We start from the raw sequence: 22,928 nt of genomic DNA, 5'->3' as shown, positions 1-22,928 counted from the left end.
TTGATTTTTAACCTTGCTAAAAATCTTACAGTGCTTTCACTTGGAAGTCATGCTTCTTCCAGGCTTTATAGAAAGAAGCATCTCCAGTATCAGGTAAGCCCCTTTTGCTGTCTCCAGGAAAACATGAATTGGCCAAGTGATAACCTCTAACTAATTTTAATTTGGACACCCTCAGCAGAAGCTTGGTAGAATATGGCAGCTAAGTTCCTGGCTGGTGACATCTGCAGTGAATCTCCTCCAGTCTTCCAGCTTCTCCCCTGCCAGCTCATCTGTCTGCGTGCAGCTCCATCCTGCAACCCACAGCTGGCTGCTTCTGTGGTGGAGGGCAGGGCAGTGCTGGGTGAGGAGTGGGGAGCAGGGCCAGCAGGCAGGTAAAGCAGATAAAGAGGACAAAAACTGGAGACTGTACTAGGAGTTGGTATTATAGGAAGGAAGAAGCTGTAGAGATGGAAAACAAAAGCAGGGAGGAAGCAGCACCAGCATTTATACAACCCCATGTCTGTTCTTTCTTCTCTGGCATAGAACAATCCAAGGTTTTCCGGAGTCTCCATGTTTCTTTGTTGACAAGTATCTGTGTTATCTGATCATGAATTACATATCCTGTATCCCTCAAGTTTGCTGATTGAGTTTCTCCCTTATATGACTGACCCTATGGATGATAACAGATATCTCCCACTACCAGTTTCTTATTAGCACACAGTACAGAGATTTGTACTGGGGACATAAAAGGTTTCAGTTCCATTTGGAGGTCACTAGGGTTTCATATAATACCATTTATTTTCAATTAACATAGGAAGTGACTTAATTCCAATAAATTGCTAGGTGCTTAAAGTAAACCTGAAAATTTTTACAGTTACTATTTTACTTGAGATAAAAGAGAAAAAAAAACAACTGTATTTTTGTGGAAGCACATAAGAACAAACTGCTGTTCCTTTAATTGTCCTTTCAAGCTACCTGTCATCATTTTTCTCTGTGTCATCAAAGGGTAAACAGATAGAAAGAAAAGGAGGTGATCAAACCTTTTATGGAAGGATGACTTTGATGTTATAGATGGCATGAGCCAGGGCTTAATCCAAGATTAACATAGTGTACAAGTTAATCGAAAGAAACAAATGTGAGGAAGCTAGTTCTAATTTTCAGCAGCTCATTTAGCTTATCTTTAATGCAAATTGTCAGTGCAATTCCTGTCATGAAAATAAATCTCATTAAAAATACATCACCTCTTCACACACATGTAAACCAAGGAAAAGATGACCTCCTACCAGGTGAATTTGATGTTACTCAGCTGCACAGCAGAGATAATGTGGATTTCACTGCTTTCATCTAGTTTTATATTTTCTGAAAAATCTTTCTAATAATAGAAATATTGCTCAGTGAACTATCAGAGTGCTAATGAATGTGGAAGAATGGAGTGATGTAAACCTCCATTTGAAACACAGTAGAGCAGTATGATTCTCACCTATTTTACAGGTGGGAGACCTTACTAATTGAGGAAGTTATTAGTTACATGCCCCAAATCCATAGATAATGAAAGGGCAGACTTGGAGTAACAAGAGTTCCAAAGCCATATTCCCTTTTTTACCTACAGACTTATGTTACCAATTGTTGTATGCCCTTAGGCTGACAATCTCCTTGAGATTTACTATTGAGTATAAGTTCAGATAAAAGGAATCTCTGAAAGCAAATGCTATTTGAAATTGTATAAAAATTTAAAAAAAAAAGCTATGTTATGTTTATAAATCGTGATATCATATTATTATGATTCTTTTGGAGCAGTTTATGGAGCGGTAAAGCCAGAATTCTTTACAGAGATGAAAGTCAATATCTATCTCCGTACCTGCGCCAACATTAGTAAGAAATATTGCTAGACTTTGCAAGATAGGAAGCAAAGAAGAGGAATATTAACTAGAGACTTTTTTTTCCATATGTTCTATGTTATAAAACAAACAGGGGTATAGTCGTTTGTATGCTTACAGAACTTTCTTTTCACAGAGCAATGAAGAAGTAGATATTCCAAAACGTTTGTGAGGACAACATCAGGGATCCTCTAGAGGCTGTGATCTGCTTCTTCTGTAAGGTGAGAAACTATAATGAAACACATTTGTATGGGAAGCAGGTGTAGAAGTATTTTAATATTTTTACTTGTATTTTAAAATCAATGTGTAGAGTGCAGTGTAAGGTCAGCAAACCTTTTCTTTCTTATTTATGATCCAAAAGGCAGTCTCTGTGTGTCCATTCATTCTGCATATATTTTCAAGGGCTGACTTGAAGCTTGGTCATCTCAGTAAACTTTAGATCAGGCCTATGACCTGAATGGGAATAAGATATGAAGAAGGCTGTTTAGCATATTCAGTTTTGTTTGGTGTCTGGGAAAGCCAGGAGGTGGCAGTGGAAGTCTACTTTACCACACTGGAATCACAGACTCTAGGTGTTTTCCAGTCTTGACACTGGAAAGGTGGTGAGTTGCTGCAGTTCTCCCATTTGAACCATTTAGTGGCAACTGCCTGCACACCGCTTACATTTGCAAGGCTACTAAAAGGGTCCCAGCAAGCTTGCAGAGCTCTCTAAGAAATGCTGTCTAGTCTTTATTTATTTATTTGTAATTATAATTCTGTTCTGCTGACTCAGCTTGTCTGTTTACGGGCAGTTTCACCAAACCATCCTTTCAGCAGCAAACGTGAGTGTTCTGGGTGTGCGTTTTGTTCCAAACAGATGGTATTTGCTTTTGCCCATGGCAGCAAGTGAATGAAAGTACACCATTTGAGCAATTGCTTGACAAGTAGTAGTACATAAAACCTACGTAAGTGTAAATACAGATTCCCTCTCCGTTTTCTTCATGCTTACTCCTTAGCACTCATAGTTGGAGGTTTAGTAACTATTTTGTGTTCGCTTATCTGTTATCTGATGAGGTGATTGTGGACATATAATGTTTGTTTATCCTCACCAGGAGGAACTGAATGGAAATTCCTATTCAGTAGCTTTATAACAATCCAATATCATAGTGAATAATTCTGTAAGTGACCCACATGAAAAGCGGAGAGAAATCATGGGAGAAGGCAGTGCAGATGAACAAAGAAAGAGGAAAAACAAATAGAGAATGATAAATTGGTCACTATCAGCTGGAACACTTTCTGCATCAGCTTGAGCTTACTGTCTCTGTTTTTTAAAATAAACAGCTCTGGGCTGGGTCAGCACATGATGGGGGATTGCTGGGGGGGAAGACAGATGTTCTACAGAAGTATTGCAAATAATTTTGCAGTCTAAACTGTATCTGCTTGTGAAATGACTATTAAATAAGCAAAAGGCTTCAGAAAAATCTTTCTTCCTGAGAGCTACTAGCTGCTGGCTAGTAACAAAAACAAACAAAGAAAACAAATCAAACCAAACCAACCAAACAAAAAAACCACCAGAGCATAGTAACAGAAATAAGCCCCAAGATCTGTCTGTTAGTTTTATCAGGCTGCAGCAATCCCAGGATAGATATCGCTGCTTGCACGAAGGAAGGCTTGTACTGCCCTTTGCCTCTCAAACAGGTTTTTGTACGTCCCCTTCCCTGCAGCAGCTGTAAATGGGGAGGCAGAAGAAATGCAAGGGGAGAATATAGTAAGCTTTGTCTTAGCGTTTGATCACCTTTAAGAAAAGACATTATCGATCTTGCTGTTCTGAAAGACTTGAAAAACCGATAGATGACTGGAAATAGAAGAAGCTCAACCAGGTAAACAAGACTGTGAGAGGAACAGATGATGCAGAGGGTTTATGAACATGATTAGATACAAAGGCAAGAGAAGCATGCATAAGGGAGACAGGCAGTGAGGAGAGGTGAATAGGAGATTCTTTTCACAGAGTGTGTATTGAAGTTGTTATACTCTAAATTCTGTATTTATTACCTTCCCCAAATGTTGCTGGTTTCAAAGCAGCAGTCTATGATAGAATCTGATCCCAAATGAATGTAGTTTTCAAAGTCAACAATAGGAAGCGCAGATAGAAAGAAATTTGGTATCTCCTCCATAATCCTGCCTCTGGTGATAGTTATTACTAGAACTGGTCAGAGGAGGGAGAGAAACTGCATTTCTTCCAATCTCTCTGCTAACAGTTCCATTGTTTCAGTTCCAAGAAAGAACCGACGATATACCTGGGGAGAAATCACCAAAAATATCACTGATATTTTCCTCAAATTTCTAAAGTTTTAGCTAGCTACAGATTACATATACACCCTGAATGCTAATGCAGGCTGTGCCCCCAAAACAGAACTGGGTGGATGAGAGAAGAGGTCACCTGCCATGACCTTCGTGGTCCCTGACTGCTCTGCTAACACCAGTTGCAGAGATGGAATCTGGAAAGCCAACTTTTGTCCACAGGCAACTGAAACAAGAGCAAGTAGCACAAGCAGCCAGACAGGCTGCAGAGATTCTGGTAACTTTCTGTTGCTCCTGGCAAGACTGGAGTTAAACTGGCATCTACCACTGAAGGGCTGCATACCTTCTGGTCCTGTCTTTGAGCTTTGCAAACAGTTCTGTGCATGTTACTCTAATTCCTTTCCCATCAGTCTGAGGACTGCAGCTGTCAGCAGGTCATGAATTGTTCTAAGCATCCAGGTCCAAACCTCTTATCTAAAACAATGGTATTTGCATCGGAAATGCTATTTTGAATCTTCTCTTTTTTCATTTGCCACTGCCTTGAGGATGATGGCTTATAATAGCTGGAATATTTAAAAACCCCACCAAGCGCTGTGCTGACAGAACAGTAATTTGTACGTGCCCAGTACTTCTGGCTAATCTCAGCCCAGAGTTCACATGCTGAATGAATGTTTTTTTCTTTCATCATTCACCATATTAACTTGAGGTCATTGCTCCACTGACATTTGCAAACAGCACCCGTCTCTGTCAGTCAGAGCCATGCACAAAAGGACCTTGGAAAGCATTAACTATGTCTATTACACATACCCAGTTCGCACACAGCCCCTCGGGATGGGAATGAGAGCATTAGGGACTGATGTGAAATTGCAGGAGGAGGGAATAGGGTTTAGCCTACAGAAATGGAAATGCTTATGTTTGAAGTGGTATCACAAATACACAATGTCACAGACACTTAATTTGTGTCTTGTTTTGAGAGAGCTGCAAAACCCAGTAGTTATGGCAAAGCCAACTTCTTTTGTTTTGTATGATTACAGTTAAAAAAGACCAAATGACAGTTTGCAGTCCTGTGAACTGAAGCACAGTGCTCTGGATCACTTCAAGGAAAAAAAAGTGGTAACTGGATTTAGTTCAAAGCTGTAAGAAAACGGAGAGCAGGCTAATAATGCAAACAGCAACAGAGCTTTGCTTCTTAAAGAAAAATAGATTCAGCAGCAATAAATAGTGGTGCTGTTCACAAGCAGCCACATATATTGTTGATGTGCAAAGTCACATGAATGTGAGGTTAGGAAATTTGAGAATAAAAGTCATTTATACAACTGATATCCAAGCACAAATCCATCTCTCTCTTTCTCGCTCCCTCCCTCCTTTTCTTCCTTCTGTCTTTCCAGAAGCTTCAAGAGACTTCTTCACTGGTACAAGACTAATTATTTTGGGGCTGGGGGCAATTCCACATCTAATCAGCCTCACTCCACTTGTACTGTAGGAAAAAGGTTATTTTTATTTCATGGTCCAACAAATTGAGGCTGTGGGAGGAGCTACTGAAGATCACTGCAGGCAATGTTCAACCTAGGATAGGAACTCAGTGCTTTCAGCTTTTATATACAACTTGCTGAATAATGTTTTCTCTTGCTAATGAGAAAATCTGTCTAGGCCAGAAAGGGTAGGAGTATTTCATTCCAGAGAGGAATATCTGGATGCTCTGACTTTTGCCTCCCAGAATATGTTTTACTAGGCTGACCAACTTTTCTGTGTTATTAATTTTAGTCATCTGTCCACAGAATAATCAAGAACTGGCTTAGGAAAATATTAAGCTGAGCCATATACCAGTAAGAGCAAACAAATTCACTTGGACAGCTGCAAAAGTGAATTGAACTTACTCTTGCTGTGCCTAGGCATAGTGTGATTTCAGAGTTTCTTTTTGACATGTCACGAAGTCTCATCACGTTTCAAATAAAGTTACTGGAAGAGCAAAAGCAAGTCTTTCAATATACTACAAACAAGGGACTCCGTGAATCTTACAGACACATGTAAATCTACCTATGAGCATTGCTAGAAAAGTGACTAAGTGTTGTAAACCTCTGAATTCAATCTGTGCAAAGATCTCCATCTCTATAATGTGCAAAGGCAAACAAGCACTGTTCTCCAGAGACTGAAGCAGATGTGTGTGGATCTGCTCCCAACTCTGTGTTTTGATCAAATGTTGGGAGTCTGTAAAGCACAGGTGCTACCTCAGTTTTTCATTACGTTCAGCAAGATGCAGCCTATTCATTGATTCTTGGCAGGGATACAGTTAATTTTCATGGTAGTTGGTATGGTGCTGTGTTTTGGATTTAGGATGAAAATAATGTTGATCCAGATGGCATTAAGAACATTAAAATAACCACCAGGTAGATCAGGCTGCTAGAACTGAAGTGCTTATAAATTTCTAGACAGTTTTGGAATGGATGACTAGATTGTTGTCCTACTGTACCTATATATACTATCAGAAGTAACCTACTTGTTCTTTTAATTAGGCTAAAATTTTCAGTGTGAGAAAATATGCTTATTCCACTGAAAACAGAATTATATGCTGAGAGCTCACAGCCCACTCTTCAATTATTGCATAAATATTTTTATTGTGTATTGTTATGTCCTGTATGAAAAGTGTGTCCGTGGGAACATGTGGTGTGTTAAACACTGTGCCTGCCACCAGTACCTGCTTCATGAGCAGGCTAAATGTGGAAGCACATTTTTACAGATGAGCTGTGCAAACAGTTTGTGTGCCCACAGCATGGGCAAAGCAGGAAAATTTGCATCTGGTTGAGTTGGCCCAGAGTGAAACCTGACCAAGAGACTTCAGTTTTGAGTTTCAGTTGTGCGTTGCAGGAAAACTCATTTGTTTGTCTTTACTTTTGAAAAGTAAGTGCAACTGAATTTGGCCTTGAACGATCCCATTGGGTTGAGGAATAAATGGTTTTATAACAGGAAATGTTGAAACAGAAAGTTGAAATTTTCCTCATGTTCTTTTATTTTTTTTCCTTTTTGTCAGTCACAAATGACTGTCCCAAATGCATTCAAACTTCACTACTAGCCTAGGCTGTACCATGACATTGCATTTTTCTGCAAATAAGCTCATCCCAAATCTGTGGCTTGGTTGTAGAGGTAAGGTTGACTGTACCCTAAAGCATACCACAGGTTGGAGAGAGGGAGGCTATGGAGAACCTATAGCAGCAGCAGGGTCAGTAGCTGTGTTGCACTGAAACCCTGCAGGCAAAGCAAGAAGCAAGGTCAAACCCTGGTAGCAGTGGGATAAAACTGCTCAGAAACCCTCAGCTATGGATTGCCTTGTTCCCTAGCTGTTTGTAATGCAAGCCGGGTTTCTAATTAATTAGGAAGAAGTCAGTGAATTAGTTGGACTTAGATCTGTGAATGATGAATACTGACCTAAACTTCCAGATGTCTGTGCAACAGCTCTCCTTTCAGCATGTGATTCTCGCATTCTCCCAATTCCAAAGCTTTGCAGAGTTTCAGATTATGTTTATCCTGACAGAGCCCATGTTGTGAGCATGGCTAGTCTTTGCTGTGGTTAATTTGTTCTAGTGCAGCAAAAATGCACTGGATATTTGAAGTTTCCTTACTCGAGAGCATTTTGCTAGCTCTGAGGAAGAGCTGCTTTGGCTGCGCAGCTGTGTGTGTTCGCCAGCAGAGCAATATGCTAACTGAAGATCCACCGATTGACTGACCCAGCATCTCCCTTCCTCAGGAGGATCTCAGTGAAGAGATTCTTTTCAATGTTGGACAAGCTTTGAATAAGTCCGAATTTGCTGCAATGCATGCAAAATGAGTCTAAATTCTCTTTTTATCACACACTTAATCATCCCATCACTTTGGACTTTGTTGTAGCCATCATTTCACACATTGGCATAACCTAGAATATATATGCTGGAGGGAAGCTGTGCTGGTAACACATTTTTTTCCTTCTGGGATCTTTCAGAAGTGGTTCCTTTTCCTTGCTTCTATTGGTTAATTGAAGGGACGTACTGGTTTTCATAGACTTACAAAATGATTTGCCATTCATGCCATAATGCCACAGATTTTTATTACCCTTGCGGATTTTAGAAGTACTTTTTTTTTTTTTTTTGGGGGGGGGGGGGGGGCAAAGTTAAAGCGAGACTTTTATAAATCAGAAGAGGTAGAATATGTTATGTAGAATGATATCTGATGGTTTAATTGATATTGGAGCCTGGTCAACCTCTTCTCTAGGCCAAATTGGTCACAATTAGTATTACATGCTCAGCAAAGCCCTTGGGAGACACAGTAGAAACTGCTATCTCTTTCTGCACAAAGATGGTACAGGACAGCCTCACACTGTTCCTTTCTCCCAGTACCCTTCTTTTGCAGTCCCTTCTAAAAGGGAGAAAGATAGTTCATTCCCAGTGGATTTGGTACTGCAAACAAATTGTATTCGTGATGATCTGGACAAATGAGGCCTTGAACTGTGTGAAAGCCACCATTTCACATATTGCTCAATTTATCACAACTGTTAGACCATAAAGAAAATATTATGTCATGTCCCACATTGATGTATGGCCATGGGGGAAGTTCTTTGATATGTCATATTTGCCATTCAGTGCTGTTGTTGGAAGAGAAGCCAGCATTGCTTCAGTTCTGGTATCACTTGTACACAGAAAAATGTGTGTTGAGTTATGGAAAAAAAAATAAAAATGGTGTAAGTACTTTACTGGCCTCGTACCACTCCCAAAAGAGCAACAAAATGCACCAAAATACAGCATTTCAGGACAGCAGTTCATAACCAAAAGCAAAAACGATCAAATAAGTTTCCAAGAACGCTTCTTTTCGAAGTGCACTCAGCTCCCTTATGACAACGGGGTGCAGCTTTGGCAATGACCTCTAGAAAGTATATAATGCATGGGCACTTCACAAAACAGCACCATACAGAGGGCATTCTGGTGGAACACAGACATTTGGGAAATGCTCCCATCACTACGCATGGCGTCAAGTCTCTGCACAATCCTTCTTTCGTATGAGCTGAAAACAGCCTTCAAATGTACATCAGCATCTTTCCATTCATTAAGGTATTTATGTAGAGGTAGGATCTGCACTTGAGTCTACCTTGAGGGTGTAATTGTGTGTTGCTAATGTAATGGCTAGAGCTGGTGATCCAAACGGCAGCATATGAAAGGTCAGTTTGCAGAACACAAGGTTGTGTGGAGCAACTGGAGGAAAAATGGAGTCTGATTTAACAGAGTCAGAAGGAAAAAGGAGGGCAAGGGCAGTGAATGAAAGAGAGAGACAAGATGTCTTTTAAAAATAGATCCTGCAGAGGTGAAAACAAAAAATTTAAAGAACTCCAACTGTATGCAACTAAAATCTTAAAAAGAAAGGTAATAAATAAAGGAAAAAAGAAACAAAAGCCATTATCAGAGCCAAACATTTAAGTGTTGTAAATGGGTGCAGATATCAGATTAGCTGTTTCCATGTATATCATCATGAGAACATTCTGTGTGTATATTATGATGGATGCCCTTAAAACATCTTAGGCAATGACATGCCTTAAAAGGCAAGTTATGGGATGTAATTCTGATCTCAGATAGCCTAGTTAACATCCACGAGTGGTTACTACCATGAGTCCTCTGGCAGGGCACTGCACGAATGAATGCAGGACTTCACTCCTACTCCTTAACATCATTTTTGCCACTGTGATTTGTATTTTCTCATGTGCTGTTGGAAAAATCTGTGTTACTCTTGGTTCTGTTGACAATCAGAAAAAGTTGGAGAACCCAATGGAGCATTACTATAGGGATTTATTTGAATCCCCACATAAATTTAAAATGGTATTCTATCTTAACAACAACAAAAAAATGAGACTAATTTTCTTCTCTTGAAACTGGCCCAGTGGTCATGTCCATGCTTCTGTCACGCTTTGAGGTGCTGTCATTCACTGGCATGGGCTTGTGTACGTGTGTAAGGTTCATTTCAATATCTGATTACATATTTCATTTGATGCATAGCTTTTATCCTCCTAGTGTTTGGACAAGTACATCGCTTGTTTAGGCCCAACTCTAGTGGGCCTAAATTCAATTCTTATTAGAATTATGCAACAAAAAGAAAATATGTTGGTCTTTTCTTGTCTTTGCTGGCTCTTCTCTTGCTTCTCTGCAGATGTGAAAACTATCATTTTGAAAAAGGAAACCACTATCCATCAATATTAACTTGATTACTTCTCACTTTGGACGGGGTCATTACAGCTGGTATCATATTACAAGCTAATGTATCGTATACTGCAAATTGACTCAAGTTTTTATCCTTGTAATGAGATAAAGAGGATTGATATGGCTCTCTGACAGTGATAATAAAATAACAAAGGAAATGGGCAGGAAAAGGAGAAACAGAACTTTGACACTTTCTCTTTGTGCATGCTACTCCTACTGATGTGGTTTTTAAACTACAAACGGCTTGAAGACCATGGTACTGCACTGATTTATGTCACTTAAAGACATAAGACCTATGTCACTCTAGTATATTACCATTCATTTCAGTGTTGCTGTACTTTGCTGAGGCCTCAGAAGGGCTGGCAAAAGAATGCTTTTTGTGTACATGGAGTTTTGTGAAGTACTCTTGAGTTTCCTCAGGTTGCAGATACATCAACCTGTGCCTCACGAGGGAGACAATTTACAGAAATTATAGAGGTATCAAGCTAAATTCTTGACATGCCTGGGTCGCATCAGTAGTTCTCAGAAAGCCCTCATTCCATATGCGGTCCCAGTCTTGGGGTTGCTTGTTAAGGATTAGGGTCTTGGGAGTAACTGTTGCCAGAGTGATCTTGAAGGGGCATTCTAGGAAACAGAGGACACAGTTGTGTTCAGAGGGGTCCCAGGCCTGCCACCTTGGGGATCCATCACCCTAAGACGATGGACCAGTCTGTCCATTCAGAGTCAGAGGCCTGATGTTCAGGACAGTGCATTTGTTATATTTGATGTGTATGCCTCATCTGATGGTAATCCTGAATCACTAAGAGGTCTAGTTAACTCCTCACTTTGAAATATCTGTCAGAGGAAGCTGCCAGAGCAGTGTATTCAGCTGGGCCTTACAGATCCTCACCTTCAAGGGGGTACACCCCCTTCTTGAGTGCGTCAAGATTGTCTTTATGGATCAGCAGAAGCACAATTTTTTTGTGCTTCTTTTGATTTTTCAAAACAAACAAACTAAACAAAACCTGACTGGTCTCTTTATGCTTTAGCTGGAAGGCTTTTCTTGTAAAGGAATCTCATCTAACAGGAGAGTAATCGTAACTGTGGTACTGAAAGCAAAACAGCAAGCAATTTCCTCTACTTTTGCCTTTCCCATTTTCCACAAGTGCAAATGGCTTCAATTGCTTCCTCAAAGTTTGATGAATTTCACAGGGTGGCCAGTGATTAACTGCAAGGGAGATTTTTTCTTCCTCTTTGGTAACTGTTCAGCCATTCCACTGAAGCACTGAACATCAGTCCTAACTAAGCACCTGCACCAAAACACAACAAGGGTAAGGAAGAGGCGGTGGCAGAATCATTCCAGCTGAAATACAGGTGACTCTGTGTGTGGACAGTCCTTAAATGCTGTGTGATGTGAGCAGGCTGAGTCATTCTCCGAACACCAGAGCATGAGTAAGAAAGCTCGCCTTCCTTGGAAGTTTGGTTTTATTGAGGAGCTGACAGCATCAGCTCCTATTTCCAGCATCGCTCCCTGAGTCATTCTCTGCGCGACTTCCTCTGTGCCCAAACAGGTAGTCTCATCCGCCTGCAGACAGGGCCAGACGGAGCAACATGCCATCGTGACTCAATGGCAAGTGTCATGAGTTTGGCGTGACTAAGCATCAGTGGTGGTAACACCAGAAAAACAAGTGAGGCAAGCGGCCTGCAAGAGGTTCTACCTCACCTTCTCATACGGCATTGCTGTAATGCATTAATAAAGACTGACTTGATGAGCAATGAGGGAAGAAGGCTAAACGTTGTGTGTGCATGGTTTGCATGCTGAACTCTTACTGCTGAACAAAGTCCGATGTTTGAGAAGCCCAGTGCTGACTGAGAGACAAGTTAATTTAACTTGAGAATGACCATGATATAATATACTTTTAGAGCTGGAGCTTTCAAAGGAGGCGTTTCCTGCTACAGCACGAAGGGAACTGGGCAGTGGGTGCCCATGAATGTCAGTTCATGGCAGGTTCCAGGTTGTCACTTGCCCCAGACTGGGCTTTTGTATTCAACTCTGGGTGATGCTGCTCAGAACACAGTGGATCTGCCCTTGTGAAAAGCACTAAGAGCGCTTTACTTACGGAAACCACACCTTCAAAACACATTGGAGGAAGGAAGCTTTGACTCGTTTGCTAATGTTTCCATTAAGAAGGTGATTTTTTTTTTTAGTCAGAGTTAGCATTTCTTCAGGCAGTGTAGAAGGCAGACCACTTGTGCTGTCTGCACTGACACTGCTGTAATACTCCCCGTGACTTTTGCCAACAAACTCCACTGGGAAAGAATAACAAATGAAGCACATTCGGTGAGTAGTTTGGAATGACAGTGAGAAGAGATTGCATGATTCACCAACCAAAAAGAGGACAGCACTTCTTGAATAGATTATTCTCTTGGGTTTATTTGCTCAGTGAGCTAAAAGTAAATGTAGAGCCAGTGATAGGTGCCAAGGCCAAAAAGGCAGAGTGCCAGAAAGATGGCAACAGGGACTGCGGGGCACTCATTCAGTTCATTTGACAGCTCTGGGGCCTAAACAAGGGAATCCTGGAGTGAGAACAACACTGTCTACAGACTGTGAAAATTTCTTTATCTCCGTACTAATAGTGTATGGAAGAGCACTTCCTTGTTCTAGACATAAATTCTTTCTCAATGGCTCACCTAGCCATTGGTCTTTTTGCCATCGCTGTTGAGTATCAGTTGCAGGTGATAGACCTGTGAGAAAGGAGTTTGGGCAAGACTTTCTTTGCCACTCTGTCTCTCTTTGCCAACCACCTAAGTGAAAAAGTTATTTTAAAGTAAGAACTGAGGAGCACAAAATGATGGTGCTATGTTTAAGCCATTCCATCCCATCTTGGTAATGAATGGGTGAGGAGAATGGCTCTGGTGATTTTTCTTGACCCAATGACCCCTAGGAACTGTTGCAAGCCTTCAAGTTTCCCTAAGCTGTATTGATTATGAGAACAACAGAAAAATGGCACATGGTCTCACCTGTAGCTCTACCTTCTCTGATGCCTTTGTTGCTTCCTTGCAACTTCTATAGGCCAAAACTTGGGCTAGGACTTTACACAGAGCACCCATCCTTTAAACATGTGTGTTCAACAGCACGTGATGTAGATTTCTTCATATGGGATTTTATTTCTCCACTATCAGTTGTCCAGCACAGAATGAAAATTGGGTGAATATTCACCTGCCTTGAAACACTGCTTATTTATATACAGCTTTAACTGAATACAAAGTTCTTGGCTAAATCATTCTGCAGTCACTTGCTCTACAGCTGCTGCATCCTGCTGTTCCTACATGGCAGCACTTCAGCAATAACTGGAAGGGAAGCATCTGCCTGTCAGAGCAGTACACTGAGTTTTGGGATTCTCCCAAGTGGCAGTCATTACATCCCTGTGCAGTGATATTATTAGCATATTTTCACCCAGCAACAGTCAATGTCAGATTGTTTAACGAAGTGTTCAACAGGCATCAACATTTCAAAAAACACCAGACAAATGTCTTTTTGCTTGACCTCTTTAATGCAGTGTCATTGATCATTTGTGTGTTCACCTGTTCTCAAAACATCAATGTGTGTGTGCTTACAAAATAGGTATCTTCTTACTCCTTTTTTTCCTCCTTCAAGTGCCATGAGAAATTATTTAAGGACGTTTTAATGAAATGCATCTGTCACTTATGAAGATAAATAGCCATAGTATGGCTTTCCATTACTGGAAATGGCAGAATTAAATTAGAAAATTACAATCCTCAGCATCTTCCCTGACATGTTTTTGCATAATGTGTTAGAAAATATGCCCACATAGGCAGAATGCTGCAATACCAATGGAGCATGTCATAAAACAAGACTTCTTTTTATGGTTGTTTCGTTAGTTAGCATTGTGAAGGTTTCTCCTATTTTTGGTCCTGTTTCTGGTCAAGAAGGCACAATTAGTAAGCAGAACATAAGCAGAGTGTCAAGTAGCTAAAACCCTCTTTTCAAAATCGAAGTTCTGGACTTCTCTCTATGTTACTATATGGCTCCCAAGCCAGCTGGGAGGGCCACGGCAGAGCATACCATCCAGACTGCTTAATTCCTCATATCCTATTTACAGTGGATCCCCTTTTCATGGAGTAAAAGTAGCCCCAATAAAATACTTGGGGCCACAGTTTGGACAATAGGAAGAACTGTTGTATTCTGAGTATTAAACAAAGAGATGACAATTAAAGGAGACATGTAAATGAACAGTGGGATGGTGTGAAATTGCCTTTTAAGATGAAATGGGCTTCTGTTAGTCCTTCATTAGCAAGCTGGTCTTTATGTCCTCAAAAGCAGATTGTTGATACTATGTTTTGCCTTTTTAAGTGAAGAGTTAGAATCCACAGTCTGGCCCCGTCATTGTAAACTAGAATGTGATTTCCGGCCTTTAGGTCTGCTCCTTATAGAATCATAGAATCAGTAAGGTTGGAAAAGACCTCCAAGATCATCTGGTCCAACCATCCCCCTACCACCAATGTCACCCGCTAAGAAACGGGGTATCTCCACTTACCAAAGGAAAGAGATGGCAATTGAGAAGCACACAGTGGGAAGTCCCTTGTGTTTCTCTCCTGTGATTCTAGCTGGTAATGGAGGATGCAAGCACAATGCTTGTGTCACTCAGCCGTTGTGCCCACATGCCAGCAGCATGTGCTCCTTCTGCACTACTCTGTCACGGTCCAACTCACCTGGCCTTCCTCCACTCATTTTACTGGTGTTTCTCTCTCTTTCCTTTTATGGCATGTGAATTTTGTGGTTTTTGTTGCACAGGAAATGGCTTCAGCAGACACAGGACTGCTTTACCCCTGCCTACTACCCAAACTCAAGCTTCTTTGTAGGCATGTTACTGATGAATCCTTATCCCTCACTTCCTGAATAAATACTTCAACTACCGTACTCCTATTCAAAACTGAGACCCCTGTGAGGAGAGAGAGAGAGAGAGAGGGGGGCAGTAACCAAAATTACATTAAATACCTTCTAAGGAATCCCAGGGCTCTTGGAGCAGAGGAGGCAAGCAGATAAAATGCATGGGGCATGAAGAAAGGCTCATTGAGAGAGGAGAGTTTTTAAAGCCCTATCTGTTTTCCTTTCAGCCTGCAGCAACTCTACATGAAGTAAGCACTGGTTGTCCTAGCTTTGACCTTCAGCAGCCCTTCATGATTATGGATAGGGATGCAGATCACATCAGTTTTTCTCTGTCTATGCAAAACAAGAAGTATTCAGATTTGAATATCCAGATGACCAGGAACAGCACAGCACCAAGGTCACAGAGAAATAGCATAAGTAGTGGTCAGTGTGGCAAGTGGCTGGTCTCCAAGCAGGGATCAGTATTCGGTTCTTGCAGGTGCCATCATACCTCTATAATACTCCCAGGTAATTGTGAAATTTTGTTTGATTGTTTAAATCCAAAGACTGCAATATCTTGCTGATGCTGGTAGAAGCATGACTTTCTCTGCAACATATTCTACAAATTGACTACGTGCTGTGAAGAGAGGGATTGCATTTTATTTTTTTTTCTACATGTAATACCCTTTAACGTAATCAAGGAACTGCATGTTCTCTCTCCCTCCATGCAGTCTGGCCAGAGGTGGGATAAGAAATTTCTCCTCTATGCCTTCTGCCATCTGGAAAAAGCATTTCTGTATTTCTCTGCTTCATTGGTGTTCCATCTCATTTAAAATCTCAGCTGAAAACTTATCCCTTCCCCCTTACATCTGTCTTTCTGTTCTTATTTATCTCTTCAACTGCACTACTGGTTTCTGTAAAGCATTTAAGAGGTGGAGTTTACATGACAGACACAATTCAAGGGCTTAATCCTCTTACTCTTACTTACTAACACATGTATCTGTATTGGAGATAATGGGCTACTGGTGTAAGCAAAATCTGCAAGGCTGAGTTTGACTGCCCTATATATATCTGGACAGGTCAAGAAGAGAAATGCTATGGAAAACTGACGCTAAGGAGGGGACATGGGCTTCCTTTGTTTTACATACTTAGAGATGATCAGGATGGGAGCAGCACAGTTGACCAGGGATGATGCAGACTGATTACTACCTTGACAAAATGCCGCCCCTTTCTGTGTCTCACCATACTGAAAACCCTCAGGATTCTGATTCAGTCTTAGATACAAGGAATAGGAAACAGTTTTGTACGTCATAACACGTTGCTCTTTGGTCATAAGACAAAGAGTATAAAATGCAAGTTGAGTAAAAGGCGTTCTTCCAGCAATGGAAAAAAACAGTTTATCATACTTCATGTTTCAAAGTGCTGAGACTCACACTTAACCCAAGTCTGGAAGACTTGCTTTCTGTTGTATAATTCTGCACACTGTGGAATAGCTGCCTGGGCATACTCCATCATCCTTCCTCAATTCAGAATACTTTTCACACCCTATCATGAATTTCAGACCTTTAGTAACAGATATTTTCACTTGCAGCCATCAGCAGCATCAGGATGGAAGAAAGAGAATCACTTTGTCAATATTTGGTAGGATATGTTAGGTGAAATTCTCAGGTGATCTTACATGTCGGACAAGTCAGTGCCCTTCAGTGAAAAGTCAAACTAAGAGAAGATTACCTACTGACATCAAATCTGGCAATCAGTGCAAACCCAGGTATGTGGACAATAACATAACCAAAGCCACCCAGAAGATCTTAATGCCTTAAGGAACACCTATGCACCTATCTCTACTTCCTCTCTTTCTCTGTGGCTAATCTTTGCTACTTCAGGAAAAGCAAAAAAAAAAAAAAAAATCCCAAAAGGCAAAATTATGTATGAAGTAGAAAAAGTTTCTTCTTATTATTCCTGGCAGGTGATCAGTAGGAGGTCTAGAACATAGAATACATGTTATGCAAATATATAGTGTAAGCAACACCTTGAAGATAGTTGATGAAGTCATTTTTTTCAGATCCACTTGATTTTTCAAGGACTCCTATCACAAGATTAAATTGAAGTTCTTTATCCACCACTACCCTGTTTGAAAGGCTATTCCAGAATGTCATTCTTCCAATGGTTAGAAACCATCCCCCAAATTCCAGTCTAAATTTATTCATGCCCAATTTATATCCATTTGATCTTGTCCCAGCTTTATCCTTTAGGTTAAATAATTCTTCTCCCTTGTTGATATTTACTCCTTGATGTACCTATATAGAGTCGTTATCTCCTCTCTCTAGCCTCATTTCACTAGGCTAAACAAGGCAAGCTCTTTTTACCTCTTCCTGTGAGATAAATCTTTTTTTCCTGAACTCATCCTAGAAACCCTTCTCTGCACCCCTTCCATTTTCAGCTTATCTTTTTTGAACGGATGTGACCAGAATTGCAGTATCTGAAATGAGGCCTTACCAGTACTGTATATGGTATTTCCATGCCTCTACCAACAAAGCCCAGCCTCAAGTGCCTATTCATTGGGCACTGGGACAGAAGCAGAGCTTTTCGTTATGGGCAGCAGGTTAGTCCTCTATGATTTGTTTGGATGTCAAAAGATATGTATATTAGGGAAATTACTTTTTCTGTGGCAAATTTGTTCTTTTATGCAGAGCAGTTCCCAACAGAAATATTCTAGGGAAAATTCATGGAGAAGTGGAACTTTCCATTCTCCCTTCACTCAAATACAACATGCTTTTAAATAGGAGGCCTAATTCCTAAGAGGACCTCGGAAGCAAACACGAAGAGACAAGGCTATTTTGGACCTTGCCTTGCTGTGAGATTTTCTGGCTTGTTTTGCTTTAATTGAAATAACTTTAGAGAAGGATGAAGAACAGACTTGCAAGTCCAAACTCAATGGAAATGAAACAGTCTCAGAAGTCCTAATCTCCAAGGGCCTTGTCTCAGCTTTGGGAGGGGCTGAGCTCGCTCAGCACCTCTCTAGACTTGTGCCTGAAGAAAGCGAACAGCTTTTCCTGGCAAAGGCAATGTTTTTAGGGGATCTTTTGTGCCAAGTGCAGATGGCATCAGCTTAAATTATTTTTAAACAGGCAAATAGGTAAAAAAAAAAAAAGAGTGTTTTAATTTGTTGGTGATAGTAACAGAAATACTTATGTAGGGAGGAAGTTTCCTGACTATTTTGTTTTGAAGATTATAAAGCAATGGGGAAAGGACACACTGAAACACTGCAGTTAAACATATGGCTCATGAATAGTTACTTCTTGTTTTAATAGGATTTCCTTGTTTTTCTAGCTTGGCTGTCCACCCGAGCACTTAGTAGTTGAGTACAATGTGGTGGTTAAGAATGCTCAGGAACCCCCCGGCACTTCTAATGAACAGTGTGAGCATTCTGCTTAGCCAGACTCTACATCTTGTGAAAACAAACTTCTTCACACTGGCAGTAATTAATTTTGTTGCAGGTAATGATGACAAACTGTTAGACTTGGAATTTGATGCCTTCTTTATGTTGCACATCTGGGAAAGAGAGAACAGATCTAATTCTTCACTAGGCTGTACACAGGAGAGTGGCTGCTCTAATTTAACAGTTCTGCCAATTTGGGGTTGGACACTTTTCTGTTTGCATATTGCACTTGTTGAAAAATGCAGATTCAGGTCAATCAAAATCTGATTATGAACAGATGTTGATCTGAAATTTGTTAGCAACAAATGTTTGAAGTCTAAATTTGTTTGTTTTCCAAAAGGGAATATTTCATTAAAACAATTACAATGAAGTTTTGAAGTAGCAGGACAAACAAAAACAATGTAAAAACAATGTGACATTTTATTTGATTGAAAATGATTGATGGGATGAAATGGAAGAGGGGAATATGGGAGTATTTCATGCTACAAAACTCCTTTGTTTGTCTATTTGTTTCAGGTTGAAGAAATCAGGCTTCTTTTTAATGTTTTGTTTAGGCTATGTCCTTGATCCTCAGGGCTGTCAAGAAGCCTCAGAAGAGCTATAGGACACTCTACTGTGATCATACTTACTTGCCTTCAAGGTGATATCAAAGGTTTTGATGGGAAAACAACTTTGTTTTTAGTAGGTCTTGATGCATTTTTCTGACATGAATTTCTTTCATCTTTCTTTGAATCTAGTTAAGTGGTTTGGTATCCAGAAAGCAATCTGGACAAACTGCTTACTGCATTCAAGATGCTACTAGACAAATTCATGGAAGAGAAAAACCTCCATCATTGCTAATACCCTTATATGCTGCCTCAGTGGACTTAGTGTAACTGAGAACCAGGCCCACTGTTATTCCCAGTGTTAGTCTTACACAACCTCTCACATCTTTGCAAAGTACAATACAAATTAGAGCTTGCAATAGTCTTTCAACTTTATACCATGTATGCAAGTGATCTCAGCTCATTTTCAAGACAGATAATTAAGATTCAGTAAGATTAAATGACTGACCCGTTGTTACTTAACAATTCATTTGTGAAGTGTAAATGATTAATTGAAAGCTCTTGTCTTCCTTTCCCCAGGCCAGCATGTTTCTATCACAATGTAGGGAATAGATCATCAACAAACCTCTTCATCAGAAATACGTAATCTTTTGCTGATGGCTTGTTTGGCAGGCTCTATAGATACTCCGGGACATCATCCAAGAAGGGCCCACAGAAATTAATTGTCTCCTATCCTTTTTTTGAAATATAGGTCAGCCTTTCATGGCTGTGCTAAAGCAAAGATAGACTTAATCACCTAGAACAGCCAGTAAAACCTGGAAAACATGGAGGTTTTCGGGCTCTCTCACTGAGAATCTTCCAAGAAAAAATAACATTCTGACTGGCCCGGAGATAGCTTTAACTTAAAACAAATAAACAAGAAAACCAACTATACTGAAGCCTTTAGTCATAAACTCATGGATTTGTGTGGGACCTCTTTCCTTAGCTTCTCCTACTCATTCAACCTCTCTCTTCTTAGCTGCCCTTCAATTCCCAGAATATGAAGCCAATTAAAAAGAAAAAAAAAAGAATAAGAACCAAAGTAGAAATATTAAGTGGCATCAGAGAAAATTTAACATAGAAATCAGAAACTCCAGACTCCCCCTCCAACATTTGAATCCCTCTCTAGCCCCTCTCTGAAATGAGTAAATCGTCTTATAGGAATGATGCAGACAGCACTGTTGAGCTGCCGTTGATGTGGTTCTGATACAGCTTGCTCTTTACCCCATTATAAGATTCTTGGTTCTTCTGAGCCCAATCTGCTGTCTTTGCAGGGGAAGCAAAGTCACCCTGTTGGAACACGGTATCCCCCTGCTAAGTTCTTACAAAGCTGGTTGGCAATAGTCCAGAGATATTATCTAATACTGGCTTTTCCACCTAGGCCAGTCACATGAGTGAATATGAATGTAAATCTGTTTGTCTTATTTTTAGACTATTTGCTAGTCAATTTGCTTCTTATAACATATTCTTCACCATACTCGGGAAAGAGTGAGTTAATTTTTAACCTTCGCTCACTGAAAGATTTAGTAAGTCTTTATCTCCTTGATGCAAATTTGCAATACCAGTGTCAGAAAAGATGATCATCAGCACTCATTTCCTGGATGACTTCAGAAATACCAAGACAAATTGCACTTATTTAAAGGCACATTTCTCAGTGCTCTCAAGCTTTCCTGCTGTCTTAACATCAGCAACCATTTAACTGCTCTATAAGCTTTCAGTATTTTTACTAACTTGGTGTAAGCAAATATTGATCGTGACTAAGATAGTAATTGAGTTCATCCATGTTAATAGATGTCCCATTGGCTGCACCCATTAAAGATTCTTTAAAAGCAAAAACCATCTTTAATTGCCTGGGGAGACATGGGCTGATGTTGCAGCAGATTGGAACCTATTAATAACAGTAAATACAATGGTTACCCTAGCTTGCTTGTGCTTCTTTGGATTAATGCTTCATGTGGAGTAGAAAGTTGATTAAAATGGGCATTCCAAACAGAATACTAGCCTGGTTATGCAGTTTTTATAAAACACCCTCTTTAATCACTAAAAATATTTTCCTGCAGAGCTGCAGAACATCCTTGAAAAGAGCTTGTTCTTTGGTGAATACTTCTGCCTTCATTCTTCCTCCTCCACCATGGGCTACTCCACCGTGGTACACCTTGTGTGGCAGAGGGAAGCCTGCTCCACCATGGTCCCCTCCACAGGCTGCAGGGGAACTTCTGCTCCAATGCCTGGAGCACCTCCTGCCCTCCTGCACTGGCCTTGGGGGCACAGAAGCCATCCCTGCAGCCCCCGGCTACCGAAACCTTGCCATGTAAACCCAGTACAACCTGAAAGATGGAGAAATTTGGTATTTGCTTGATATGTTGTCATTTTTGTTTGCCATAGGAGCAGAAGACCAGAAGGATCACTAAATTCCTAAAAGTTAGTTCAGAAGGATGCACAGTTTATAAACTTCTAGTGTTTGTGTCTACTTGAAAACTGGAAGTAATTAAAAATATATCTGCATGTCTCCATGAAAGATTTGAAGGGCTTTTTAAGCCAAGACCTTCAAGATATTAATAAAAATTTGCTTTTATACATTTCAAAGCATCCATGAAGCAGTAATAAATCAGGATGGTGGGATTTAATAGCCATGGTGCACCAAGAAAAATGATGAAACAGGTCTCTGGTTTCTTCAACCTGTTACCTATGCTGGATATTACCTGAAGCCAACTGCTTGTTGAAGTTGGCAGGCATGTGAAGGGGACTCCTGAAGACAGTTTCTGTTGCTCTTCTGTTGCTATTACTGCACTCAGTAATATACAGATTTTTTTTTTTGGGGGGGGGGAGTGTTTTTGTTTTTTTTTTTTTTTATTTGATTTGATTTACAATGAAAGATGATATCTGTTATGAGGTCATCCCACTTTTTCAGTAAAAAAAACCTCCTCTGATTGGCAGCATGCCTAAGGGTGACATTGACAACATTTGGGAGTACAGAGTCAGTCCCTTTTAGATGCTAAGCAACAATCTCCTGAAGATGGTAGAAAAGGCGTTAGTTCTTTGTGTACAAAAATTAGGACCCCGGCAAACATTTTCCCACTTGAAGTTAGGCACTGCAATCACTACCAAGTATCACAAACATGTTCCAAATGTGCCTGCAGTAGCATTACATTCTTCATAATGTAAGTTATGCAGTTAAGCATTATTGTCCTTTTTATCCAACCTGAAAAGTTCAGAACAAAGGCAAATGGATATTTGATTGACTTAGCACACAGAAAGGCAATATCCCTGCTGCTCCCTGCTGGAATTCCTGACATTCAGCCCCCTGCAACAGCTGCAGGATACCTTGCAGCCATTCACTCTCAGGTAGTCATTGAGTTTTGGGGATGTATTATTACTTTAGGAAATTAATGAGGAAAAGCATCCCCTAAGTGCAGTGGGTTCATCTTCATTAGGCAGTTTGCTGATGCTGCTCTCAGCCCTAAATATCAGCTTACCAGTGGACTGCAAAATCCACTCCCTAAAGTCTCTTGCATATGCACTTGCTCTTTTTTATTTCTCTTGCAATGCTTGACTCAGCACTAAATTAACCTCACAGACAGAAGGTGAATAGCTGTGACTATTTTTTACTTTGAAAATGGGAAAAATCATGGTTCTGTGATAACCCAATGAAAATTATACAAAATGATCAGATGTATACACCTGCCT

General features: G+C 40.3%; 1 long non-coding RNA gene across 1 annotated transcript in view; it reads left to right on the top strand.

Moving 5' to 3' along the window:
• Nucleotides 1-22,598, top strand: part of LOC106043149 (uncharacterized) — a 30,293-nt gene extending 7,695 nt beyond the window's left edge. Inside the window, exons 2-3 of the long non-coding RNA XR_007168867.2 lie at nt 1,993-2,077; nt 21,302-22,598. This is a non-coding gene — a long non-coding RNA (uncharacterized lncRNA). The remainder of the gene's footprint in view (nt 1-1,992; nt 2,078-21,301) is intronic.
• The last annotated feature ends 330 nt before the right edge of the window (nt 22,599-22,928 follow it).

This window comes from Anser cygnoides, chromosome 3, assembly GCF_040182565.1.
Source record: "Anser cygnoides isolate HZ-2024a breed goose chromosome 3, Taihu_goose_T2T_genome, whole genome shotgun sequence".
Classification (NCBI taxonomy): domain Eukaryota; kingdom Metazoa; phylum Chordata; class Aves; order Anseriformes; family Anatidae; genus Anser; species Anser cygnoides.
The sequence above is the reverse complement of the archived record's forward strand: the minus strand, read 5'-3'. Positions and strand labels throughout refer to the sequence as shown.